The 12,985-nt window shown below is 41.0% G+C and overlaps 1 protein-coding gene and 1 pseudogene across 4 annotated transcripts in view; one reads left to right on the top strand and one right to left on the bottom strand.

The window, feature by feature from the left end:
• Positions 1-4,214: 4,214 nt before the first annotated feature.
• Positions 4,215-12,985, top strand: part of GPSM2 (G protein signaling modulator 2) — a 57,149-nt gene continuing 48,378 nt past the window's right edge. The window contains exons 1-2 of one of the 3 annotated variants that reach the window (XM_081026303.1): positions 4,441-4,486; positions 9,707-9,755. The gene's annotated coding sequence lies outside the window, so the exon portion shown is untranslated. Of the gene's footprint in view, positions 4,487-9,706; positions 9,756-12,985 lie in introns of all 3 variants that reach the window. The other 2 variants (XM_081026302.1, XM_081026301.1) reach the window with 2 other exon arrangements.
• On the bottom strand, positions 11,390-12,262 carry LOC308487579 (phosphatidylinositol N-acetylglucosaminyltransferase subunit C-like; annotated as a pseudogene). Its single transcript has one exon. The product of its transcript is annotated as a phosphatidylinositol N-acetylglucosaminyltransferase subunit C-like (transcript).

The following is a 12,985-nucleotide window of genomic DNA, read 5'->3' as shown; positions in this document are numbered from 1 at the left end:
ACAAAGTACCATAAATTGAATTGCTTAAACGAAAATTTATTCCACACAGTTCTGGAAGATGGGAAGTCCAAGATCAAGTTGCCGGCAGATTCAGTGTCTGGTGAAGACGCTTGTTCATAGAGGGCTGTCATCTTGCTGTGTCCTCACATGATAGAGGGGGTGAGGTTGTTCTCTGGGGTCTTTTTCTTTTGCTTTTTTTATAAAGATTTTTTTTATTGGGGAAGGGGAGCAGGACTTTATTAGGGAATAGTGTGTACATCCAGGACTTCTTCCAAGTCAAGTTGTTGTCCTTTCGGTCTTAGTTGTGGAGGGCGCAGCTCAGCTCCAGGTCCAGTTGCTGTTGCTAGTTGCAGGGGCACAGCCCACCATCCCTTGTGGGAGTCCAACCGGGAACCTTCTGGTTGAGAGGATGCACTCCAATCAACTGAGCCATCTGGGAGCTCAGTGGCAGCTCAGCCCAAGGTGCTGTGTTCAATCTTGGTTGCAGGGGGCGCAGCCCACCATCCCTTGTGGGAGTCGAAGAATCAAACCTGCAACCTGTGGTTGAGAGCCCACTGGCCCATGTGGGAATCGAACCGACAGTCTTCAGTGTTAGGAGCACAGAGCTCCAATCGCCTGAGCCACCAGGCCTGCCCTCTGGGGTCTCTTTTATAAGGGCACTAATCTCATTTATGAGGACTCCACCTTTATAAGCACCCCCAAAGGCCCTACCTCCAAATACCATCACATTGGGGATTAGGTTTAAACATGAATTTGGAGGGGAGGAGACACAAACATAGTTTGTACTGTAGTGGTTGGGTTTCTCTAGAGGTGACTTGATTTACCTTTGCCAGTTGCTGGGGGACACCACCTTGAATTAAATGATGTGCTTGACTTTTTTTCAGAAAACCCAGGTAGAACAGATTATTACCCTTGGTTAAAAAAAAATCTCAGAGAAGATATTTCCCCTTCCATTCTGTATGTTAAGACTGACTACAGGCAGTTTTCTCTTGTAATCTTTTGGGAAACAGTTGGAGAAGTCTTTGGGGGAATCCTGGCTTTATAAGATTGCTCATCTTGGAAGAACCTGACCTTTGTCTCTTTTTCCATGCCCCATCAGACCATGACAAAACTCATTTTCATCTAGTTTAGTCAAGATGAATCTTGGCTTCAGTGATCTACTTATCTCTTTTCCTAGTTCTTAGCTTAAGTAACCCTTATTTTATGCTAATTCGTTGATAAATTTTCTATTTTTAAAAAAATATTTAAAGGCATTTTAAGTTGTTCTCAGTGGGAGAGTTGGACAGAGTATCTAATTCATGACTGTTAGAAATGAAGTCCACAGAGTGATTTTCTTCACTACTTTTTGTTCTGAAAAAAAAAATCCAAATTTCCATAAAAGGTAAAGGAATAACACATGAATAGTGTAGTACAAGAATAGTGCGTGTGTGTGTGTGTGTGTGTGTGTGTGTGTGTGTGGTATGTCCCCATATATCTTCAACTAGACTCAACTGTTAATATTTGGTTTGTATTTCTCTCTTTCTCTGTCTCTTCTGCTGAACTATTTGAATATAAATTACAGAAATAGTGGTGCTTTAAATGAAATATTTCAGCTTGCATCTCCTAAAAATTAAGAAATTCTCCTATATAACCACAATTCCATGTCACATGTAAGAAAATTAACCATAATTCCATAATATCATCTATTAATAATATACAGCCTATATTCAAATTGCCTCAATTGTTTCTTAAATGTCTTTTAATAGTTTCTTTCTCTCTCTCTCTCATTCAGGACTCCATCAAGATTCATGTATATTTTTGGTTTCTTTTTCATTGCAAAGATGTTTATGAAAAGTCTGGGCTAGTTGTCTTGTAGAGAATCTCAAATTCTGGATTTGTTTCAGAGTGCTCTTTTAAAAATATATACAAATGAATTTATTCCCAGGCTTAAATCTTTCATGGTCTACTATAACATTTAGAAAATAAAGCCCAAACTCATTACCCTGGCTTAAAAGGCCTGCATGGTCTGGTGTGACTTCATCTTGCATGTTCTCCTCCCCCTCACTTCACTAAGCCACAGTGGCCTTCTTCCAATTTCTCAACCCACAAAGCTTGTCCTCACAGGACTTTGCATTAGCTGTTCCCTTTGCCTAATGTGCTCTTCCCTGAGCTTTGCTTGAAAGTTGGCTCCTTGTAATTCAAATCTCAGTTTGAATACCATCTTCTCAGTAACCTTTCTTACCTTGCCTCAATGTAAACTAGTCATTCAGGCACTCACTCTCACATCACCGTGCTTGGACTTCTCTGCATGGTACCTGTCACATCCGGATATTTTTCTTGTTTTTTATTTTTATTGAAGTCCATAAGAGCAGAGGCTGTGTTCTGTCTTGCTCAGGACTATATTCCCAGCACCTAGAACAGTTCCTGACACATAGCAGAAATTTATTGAATAGTTGCTGAGTACTGTAATGAATAAGCTGAAAGCTGAGCGCTGAAAAGAAGCCAGGTATTGGAAGAGCCTGTGGGGGAAATCCAGGCAGAGGGAACTACCAGGGAGAAGGCCTCGAGAGAACCCAGAAATGATGTATTCTAGGGCTTGAGGAATGTCCTGGAGGACCGTGTGCCAGGAGGACAAGGAAATGCAGGAGAGTAGAGAGGTGGATAGGACAAGATGACTTAGGGCTTTGTGGACCATGGTAGGGAATTGAGATTTTGTTTTAAATCAAATGTGAAATCACTAAAGGTTTTCAAAGTAGAAGAGTGACATAATCTGATTTATACCTTTTAAAAGAGAATTGAAAAGATAATTGAACTTGGGTAAGATAGAGATAACTAACATGAGTGATAGAAAGTCACATGTGTAAGAGATTTGGGAGGGGGAAATAATGATTCATTTGGACATGTTGAACTTGATATATTGTACTTCCTTTGTGGCTTTCATATCAACACCCCAAAGAAGAATTTATGAGTAAGAAGGAATTACAGTACTTACCTCTGAGATAATACAGCTAACTAATTCAGTTGTTATTTATAAGTACCTGATATTAAAGGTAGTTGTTGATAATGATAATAGGTACCATTTATTGAGCAGTTAGGCATTATGTTAACCACTTAACAAAACTTACCTCACTGAAGCATCATAGCCACCCTGTGAAAAGGGGATTTATTATCTGTGTCTTACAGTTGAGGAAAATAAGGCTAAAGAGGATAAGTAACTCACTCCTTCAAGATCATTTAGCCAGTGAGTGGCAGAGGTGGAGTTCAAATGTAAGTCTAGTTTAATGTCAAATGATGCTATTATTTTAACCAATTTGCCATAATACTTTCCCATAAGAGAAATGGTGTTTGGATCACTGGTTATGACCATCATTCAGAGGTACTGAAACGGGGGTTTTCTTTAACATATACTTAAGCCTGTAGAAACATTTAAGTTTCATTTCAGCGGAGAAATATCTGAGAAATAATCTAACTAAACCAATCAGATTCTTTAGCCCAGAGAGACTAGAGTCTTGTTATTTTTGTGAAGGAGGACAAATTAAGACCTATTATTATTTTTTTTTTTTAGTTAACTTGATAAGGAGAGGAAGTGAATGGAAATAAAGTTTATTCTTCCCAGTGTATTTGGAATGTAGCTGCCTGAAACTGAGTGAAACTGCCCCCCCCGGTTTTCCTGGGAACCAGCGATTCTGCAGCCAACACAAGTTTGCTATTTTAACAGCTGGAAACGCCAGCGTTGTGACAGCGCCTCCAGAACTGAGGCTGCCTTGTTCACTCTCACACGGTCCCTCTGTTCCTTTCATAGAGCCCTCTTTTTCTTAGACAACCCGCAAATGCCGCTGGGGATATTCATTCTCTAGGCCTGGACGAGCCTTAAGCGCAGGAGGCACGCGTTTGGGGCTCCGGTCTTTTAAAAGGGGCGAGGCTAGGCCCTCTCTGAAGAACTTTTTCTGGACGACATTTATCGCTCCGCCCGTTAGTGTCTGAGGAAGAAATTCGAGGGCAGGAAAGCAACTTCAATTGGGTGGTCGAGGAGAGGTCCCGGAGGAGCGCACCACCGAGCACCCCCAGAGCCCGCTCAGACTGACACGCGGTGCCCCGCCCTCCCAGGACGGGCCGCCCCGCCCCGCCCCGCCCCGCCCCGCCCCCCGCGCCGGCCATTGGTGGGTCCGAAAGACGCGGGGCGTTGTCGGTTTGAATGGGAGCTACCAGCGCTGCAGCGCAGGCGCAGAGGAGGGGAGCGGGAGGGAGAGGGCGGTGCTGCGGGACCCTTGGGTGGCGGTGGGACAACGGGGCAGCGGAGGAGGGACCTGGGAGCTCTGGCTCAAGTCACCGGCCGGGAGTGGGGGCGGGGGGCGCGCGCCTGCCTCCTGCGGTGCCCCTGCCTGGCCCGGCGCCCGCCGCGCGCGGACCCGCCGGGGGGTGGGGACGCGGCCACCCTCCAGTCGCCTGAGGCGGCCGCAGCTTCGCCGCCTCCGCCGCGCTCCCTGGACTCGTCGACCCGCGGGAGGTGAGTTCTGAGGGGCGTTTGAGGGCCCCCCGCGGAGGGAGGGGACACGGAGTGTGTGCTCCGGGTCCGAGGCGACCGCCTTTGTTCCGGGCGGGAGGAGGCCGCGGTGGTCGGCGGGGACCCGCGCGGCGGGTGCGCGGCGTGGAGAAACCAGAAACTCGGGGTGAGGAGCAGCTCGCTCCAGGGCCACCCTCAGCTGCTTTCTGGGTGGAGGTTTGTAAATGCGAGTGAAGCTGCAGAGCGTCGTTCGCTGATCGTGTAAAATTACAAAGTGTAATGAGGACGCAGTGACTTTTCACGTTTTCGCAGTGTGACAGACGGTTGATTAAAGCCCCGAGACTCCGTGGCGTTAAGTCCGAGGCTGATTGCACCCACCTGTAGTCGTGAGGTTACTCTCTCCGCCTGGCAGTTCCCTGGTTTGGTTAAGCGCCTGCCTTTACCACCTTTAAATTCGGGACCTTTACCCACCTGTCGATTTGCCCCAGAAATCGATAGTCGCTGCAGAAAAGTTTTAGGAAGCATCGAATGGTAAGAAAGCCTTTTCCTAACATCTGTAGAAAATCTTCGACTAGTAAGAAGTGGCGAATCAGTAACCAATTAGATCCTCTCACGTAGTATCATCGGAACTCAAAGAAAACGAGTAAGGATGGAAATTTTATTTGCCTTAATGCATAATTTAACCCTCGCGTAGAATTAAATGAAGTAGGTTCCGGGCTTTCCTTTCTGTCGGCGTGTGGTAGAGTCTCTAGTGGTGTGTGTGGGAAGTAACGCATCAACCGAGCTGAATTTTCACGCTGCCACTTGAGAAGGGTGCAAAGGAAGATTGCCGGCCTGATAATAACCCACGTGCTCACCTCTGATAAATACCACGCTTGCTTGGGTTGTGTCACTGTTGGAGGAGCCGCTTTGGTTGATTGTTTGGAAGTGAGTAAGCAACATGAAAAAGGGAAGATGACTGTTGGCGACACCGGTGTGTGTGAAGCGAGTGGGGCCGGGGTGAGGGACAGCCTCCTACCTACTCTTCTTTACACCTTACAAGGATACGTTCTAGCAAGCTTTCGCTGGCTGTTATTTATAGAATAAGGAGCGGAGCAGATACAAAGTAAAAAATTGTGTGAAGTTGTTTGTAGAGGCATTTCCCCCAAATCCTCTTTGGCTAGATAAGCAGCTGTTATTAAATCAGACATTCAGTGTTACAAATGTTATATTTTTTGTATAAATCTCAGACTTGGTACTAGGCTAATTACAACAAAGATAGGATATAGTAGTTTTTAAAATGGCCTTGTGCTGAAGCCTAAAGTATTTCTGAGATTTACCATAAAGATAGAATGTTGTAATTAGTTCTCTGGAAGTAAAAATTGAAAACCTGACGTAGATTTAGATTATTCTAAATCTATTCTAATTAAGATGTTCTTTTTTTATAACAATAACAGTAGCTATTATCATTACTGTTACTATAATTTGTGGAATACTTTTGTTAAGTACCAGAGCCAAGCACTGGGTTAGGTGCTTTATAAATCATCACCACGTTGTTCATTATGCCCAAACCAACTCTGAGAGTTTAACTAGCTCAAGATCATATAACTAATACCATGTTTCCCCGAAAATAAGACCTAGCTGGACAATCAGCTCTAATGCGTCTTTTGGAGCAAAAATTAATATAAGACCCGGTCTTATTTTAGTATAATATAAAACCGGGTCTTTAATATAATATAATATAATAATATAATATAATATCGGCTCTTATATAAACTGGGTCTTACACTAATTTTGCTCCAAAAGACACATTAGATCTGATTGTCTGCCTAGGTCTTATTTTCAGGGAAACAGGATAAGTCACTGTGCTGGTGTGCAAACCAGGGCCTGTTCCCAGAGCACGTGCTGTATTGCTTCTATGCGTTTGTTTGAATCTCCTCCAGGTCTCTGGATTCCATTTGGAGGGACATAATCCTACTTTAAAGATGCTGTAGATTTTGTGTTTTGTTGTTAATTACAAAGAAATATTTCAGTCTTTATTTTAGGACAACTGTCTTCCTTTCAGTACCTTATAAGGCACATAACATTTTCAATATCCTTTTTGTTCATATTTATAAAAACAGTAAAAAATTACGAGTAAAACTTTCCCGAGTTATTTACATGAATATGAATGTACTCTTTACTGCGGAGGAGAAATGTACTCAAGTACGGTTTTCTCAACATTATAGGATTCTTTGCTGCTTCATAGCTTTGTTCTTCCTAGGCAAAAAATCAAAAAAGTTTGTTATGTGCAAAGCAATTTGCTCGGTGTTACGAGATGGAGAGTAGGCTTCTTGTCAACTCTGGTTGCTTTTGAAGTTTTTGCAGTATCTTCTGTCTCCCTGTCCTGTCTGTTGCTGCCAGTTTATTTTCCTGACACAGATCCAACTTTGCTATTCCTTTGTTGAAAAAATTACAAGGTTCTCCATTACGTAAATACAAGGCCAAATATGTGCTTCAGCCACATACAGATTCAGAGTCCCTCAGAGCTTAGTACCTTCTTAGACTTCTCTTTCTTTACTCTTACTTAACCCTGTCCTGGCACACATTCTGTGCGTTCCCAGCTTCTTTTGCTCAAGTCATTTCCTTCATTTGCGTAATGAGGTCTACCTATTTCAAGGTGCAATACAGATTTCCTTGCTTCCAAAACACTTTTATTGGCCCTTTTTCTACCTAGAATGATTCTTCTTATATCATTTAGTAACATTATTGAATTGAATAGAATTATTTTTCCACAGAATAATGATGACTTTTGGAAGAAGACAGTTATATTTTCTCATGAAGAATTCAAAATTCAAACTCCCTAGGGATCCTTTTTAGGCATTTATAATCCTTTTGCATTTGGAATTTATTTATGTTTAAAAATGTATTTGAAACCAATTTTGCCTTTTAAAAGTCTTGTTAAGAGAACTGATTTATTGTCATTTACTAACTCAAGAACAATGCTGAGTAGAAAGGATCACTTCTTTTCTACTTCACTGTTGAGTTTTTCATATATGTATTAATTGATTTAAGCTGATGGCTGATCAACATTGGTAGTCATAAATGGCTGTGGGTCATATTCTCTGGTGAGTTGGTAACCAGTTTTTCTCATTGTTTCCTAATAAATATTTCTCTATTGTTTTCTAATAAGTATTTCTCTTTTTTTTGGCATAGTAATATCTTCATAAGACTATATTTTGAATTTACTTCTTTGAGCACCTATTAATTGCATCATGTTGGTCCAATAATTTGTATAGTCCCTAAAAAGATAAAAACAAATAAATATAAATACTGACATTTATTAACAAACAATTACAGACCAGAAAGGGCAAAGACTAATGCATATTTAGGACTATTATTATTATTGTTTTTAAAGAAAGTGGGCTTAGTGTGAATGGTCAGTGTTTCCTTGTGATCTCCTGGTCTTATAACCTGAGTAGTCGTTTGGAAAGCATTAAAAGTACAATTGGGGTTGGTTGAAATTTAGAATGTCTTTTGTGTGTGTGTGTGTCTTCTATCACCTTGATATATGTAGTATGTCTATCAGAATTTTGTGTTTACAATACTTAACTAGAAATCATTTTTCTTACGCAAATGTCTAATTGAAACCTTCAAAAGGTTATTAATTTTACTTACCGATTGAAAGGGCCATTTCTATTTAAAATTGCTTTATGGGCGGGAAAATTAACATTTATGTATTTGTAAATTCTGGGCTTCAGTTTGATGAGGAATAAAACCAACTAATGGGGATAAAAGTGATACATATATATCTAATAAACATACATAAGACCTTTTTCCTTTAGTTGAGCATATTTATATTCTCAAATGTAAATAAGTAATTTTATTGGAGCAGGACTTTCGATTCAATAGCTGCTTCCCAGGGAAAAAGGTAACGAAGATTAGGGATTTTACATAAAAATAATCTTCCTTTTGTCCTTGAAATTTGTAAGCAGCTGCTTCATCCTCTATTGAATTACGCGTATGATCACTGAAGATAATAATTACAAAACAGTAGTTTAATGATTGATTCAGATGGACTCAATGTATAATTTGAAAAATAGAGTCCCTTTCTAGTTTACCATCCTCAGAAAAACATTCGATATTCAGCTCCTTCCTGACTTATCATGGGCTGCCAAACCCTAAGACACTAAGGCTGCTCATGCAGTAATTGTATCTACAGTGTTTGTGTAGAGCTGTTGGAAAACTGTGAACTACAAATATTCAGCATTTCTCATACAGATACTTACACACTTGCCCTTTCTCACTGTTTAATAACAATGCTAAGATGAAGGCTTGAAACATTCAAATCTCTTTCTTCTGGGTTACATTTTGTTTTAGTATTTATCTAATTGAAATTTCCTATGTGGCTTTTATTAGTGTTTTGGTTATCCAGGGAGCATAATTCTTTGGTGTCCTTTTAGCTTTATGTGATGGATAAAAATATAAATATTCCTCACCAAAAAAGGAAGTTTTACATATACATTGCCCCTCCCACCTTATTCGTGGAGGATATGTTCCAAGAGCCCCAGTGGATGCCTGAAACCATGGATGGTACTGAACCTTGTATATAATATGTTTTTTCCTATATGAACATACCTTTTCACTTAAAAGAAGCACTTAAAAGCTTCTCTTTGGCATATCTGAATTGCTAGCATCACTAACGCTTGCACTTTGGGGCCATTCTTAAGTAAAATAAGAGTCACTTGAATGCAGATACTGCTGTCAATCTGATAACAGAGGAGGTTGCTAAGTGACTTAAGAGGTGGGAAGCATATGCTGGATTAAGGGGATGATTCACACCCCTGGCCGGATGGAGTAGGTTGGCCCAACATTTCATTACTCTACCCAGAACTGCATGCATTTTTAAACTTATGAATTGTTTATTTCTGGAATTTTCCATTTAATATTTTCATACCGTTGTGGACCACAGGTTAACTGAAACTACAGAAAGCAAAACTGCAGATAAAAGGGACTGCTGTAGTTTGACTGCTATAGTTTAGTTATTTAGAATGGTGAGCTTTTAGGTATAAACATTTGAAAACATGAAAAGGAATTCATATATTACTGAAATTGTTTTTGGATTATACTATGAAACAGTTACATTCATTGTTTTGCATTTTAAATGTCCACAGCTCTGGACCTGATTTATTTTAATCTGCCAAGAATAAAAATGAGTTTGAAATTAATAGTGCCTTTACTTTGCATGTATTTGATATCTTTCAGAATGACCCATGAGAATTTCATATACACTTGGGAATCCTTCCGACTGGTGGTACGCCTCTAAAATATAGATTTATTTGGAATCTAACCATTCTAATCTGTACTTTGAACTGTATTTATTTAGCTGATAGTCACAAACAACTTATTAGAAAAAGATTATAATAAAATGTGTGTTTAATTAGCAGTGACACCGTTAGTTACCCTAAGCATAACATCTAAACTAACTTGGCCTAACATTTCATGGACTAACATTGATTGCTGTAATCTTAAAGATTAGAAAAAAAATTAAGATTTAAACTTAATTGAAATACATACTTTAGGATTATATATTTGCTCAAAGAAAACTTTAGCAATAGTTTTTACAGCATAAGCTAGTAAATTCTCCTATCTGCAAAATGACAGAGGATAGAACGATCTGTGAACTAAGTACTATGATTGTTTATTACTTTGAGGTTTTAATTTACATTTGATATGTAAGACAATTACCAGTTAACACTAAAATCATGTTCAGCAAGATAGGTATACACACACACATAATCTTGCATTATCTTTAGCTCAGTATTATGCAACTGTTTGATTATATTATTGGTTTACAGATTGAATATGTTGAATAAAGAATCAGGACTGTTATGCTTTGCTTTAATTTGTTTCTCCTATTGCAATTTCTCTTTAATTTTGCAGTATTTTTTTAAAGATTTTTTCTTTTTTAATTGGGGAAGGGGAACAGGACTTCATTGGGGAACAGTGTGTACTTCTAGGATATTTTCCAAGTCAAGTTGTTGTCCTTTTAGTCATAGTTGTGGAGGACACAGTTCAGGTCCAGGTCCAGTGGCTGTTGTTAGTTGCAGGGGGCTCAGCCAACCATCCCTTGGAGTCGAACCGGACGTGCTCCAACCAACTGAGCCATCTGGCTACCTGGGAGCTCAGCAGTAGCTCATTGGCTTCATTCTAGTTGCAGAGGGCACAGCTCTCTGGCCCATGTGGAAATCGAACCAGCAGCCCTGTTGCCCAAAGCTCGCGCTCTAACCAACTGAGCCATCCTTCTGCCCCTGGTCCAGGATTTTTGTTTGGAGTTTTTTGATTACTGATTCTTTTTCATTAGTAGTTATCAGTCTTTTCAGATTTTTCTGTTTTTTTCCTGATTCAGTCTTGGAAGATTGTATGTTTCCAGGAATTTATCCATTTCTTCCAAGTTGTCCAATTTGTTGATCTGTAATTGCCTGTGTAGTATTTTCTTATAATTCTTTGTATTTTTGTGGTGTTGGTTGTCATGTCTTATTTTTTATTTTATTTATTTGGGCTCTCCCTTTTTCTTGATGAATCTGGCTAAAGATTTGTCAATTTTGTTTATGTTTTCAAAGAACCAGCTGTTGGTTTCATTAGTCTTTTTTTTTTTTAATGGATACATTGTTTAATATGTAGAAACCACATCACTTCCTTTGTCACAGTGACTAATAAATGGGAGGCAGTCGTCCCTGAGGGTCCCAGAAAGCTTTTTCATTGGCCAAGCGACAGAATAGAGTAGCACCTTCACCACCCAAGCCTTTGGTTAACTTTTTCCTTTGATCTATGTTTTCCCACCCACATCAGCCTGCAGCATCCAGGATGGAACTCTGCCTTCAGATGTTAATCTAGTTGGGAGACTAGTCTATCAGCTTTCCTTCCTAATGGAAGGGGGGTCCTAACTTAGCTGAGGAACCTGGACAAGTCTTTGATCTCAGCCTCATCCCAAGGCCGATGAATGTTTTCTTTAAAAAGCTGCAGGCTAATGAGGTAGAAAGGGCAGAGAAAGGAGACAGATACCAGCAGAAGGGCAAAGAGGAGGGTGCCCACCAAGCTGATGGACAGCAGGCCTCCCAGGGCTGACAATGCAAAGAGCAGTGTGACTCCCGCGTAGCTGCAGGGATTGTGTGCCTTCAGTTTCTTCTGCAGCGTGGGCCACAGCAAAAATCTGGATGGCAAACGTCACCATGATGAAGGCGTGCAGGGACCGGGGCAGGCATGAGGCGAGGCAGACAGACGCAAAGATGGCCATGTTCAAGGACAGCGTGCGGGACACAGTGGCCGCATTGGCACCGTAATCGAAGAAGATGAGGTGGCCTAACAGCATGAAGACGGACATGGCGTAGATGGTGTCAGTGCTGACAGACTCTGTCAGGTGAGTCTTCAGGATCGGCGATAGTAACGAAGACCAGTGTGCTCTTCACGTCCGCCCGCGCTTCCTCCGTCCTTCACCTTGTCCTTCACCTCCATCGATAAGATCAAGCAAAATACAGCCAACCAGAGAAGAAGCCAGGTCGGTCCCAAAAAACCAGTGGGACGCCAGAAGACCCTTGTCCCTATACCGCCAGATGACCACAAAAACACAGACACTGCACAGCTGCTGCACGGCCCCGCTGGACTCAAATACCACAGCCCAGGACCAGTGCTTGGGGCCTAGATGTTTCTCCCAAGCTCTTCCAGGAACCGCCGGTCCACGGAGTTGTTGGGAGAGGGCTCTCGCTCAGACAAGGCCTTCTGCCACCTGATCTCCATGTTAGTTCCAGGTTGGACACTCATTGTCCTTCCACTGGAACTCAGGCCACTTCCGTTTCCTGTGCAGAAGTCCACGTGGTTCTCGTTCTTTATAGAGTTCTGAAATAAGACCTCTCTGGTCATTCCATGCTGGGTTCTGATTGATAATTGTGCCAGCTTTCCTTTGTTTTCAAAGGCAGCAACCTATAGGCTAGGCCTGCAGTCTATGAGTTTCTTCTCTGAGGTAGGACAACACAGCCAAGGTCCTGCCTTCAGTTTGTAAGGGCACAGCTGTGACAGGGCAGCCTTCCACCTCCTTCCCCATCCCGGGTGCTGGGGGCTCATTAGTCTTTTCTCTTGTTAGTTTAGACTCCGTTTATTTCTGCTCTTTATTATTTCCTTTTTTCTACTCACTTTGGGCTTTATTCTTCCTTTTCTAGTTCCTATAGGTATAAATTTAGATTGTTTACTTGAGATTTTTGTTGTTTCTTGAGGTAGTCTTGTGCTACTATAAATTTCCCTCTTAGAACTGCTTTGGTTGTGTTCTATTAATTTTGGTCATTGTGTTTTCATTTTCAGTTGTTCACAGTATCTTTTGATTTCGTCCTTGATTTTGTTTTCACCCTTCATTGTTTAGTAGCATGTTATTTAGCCTCTATGTGTTTCTGCCTTTTTCAGTGTCTTGTAATTAATTTCTAGTTTCAGATCATTGTGGTCAGAGAAGATTCTTAATATGATTTCAGTCTCCTTAAATTTATTGAGACTTGT

This window comes from Rhinolophus hipposideros (genome assembly GCF_964194185.1).
Source record: "Rhinolophus hipposideros genome assembly, chromosome: 19".
Classification (NCBI taxonomy): domain Eukaryota; kingdom Metazoa; phylum Chordata; class Mammalia; order Chiroptera; family Rhinolophidae; genus Rhinolophus; species Rhinolophus hipposideros.
Note: the sequence above shows the minus strand (reverse complement) of the source record. Positions and strands in the feature narration are given on the sequence as shown.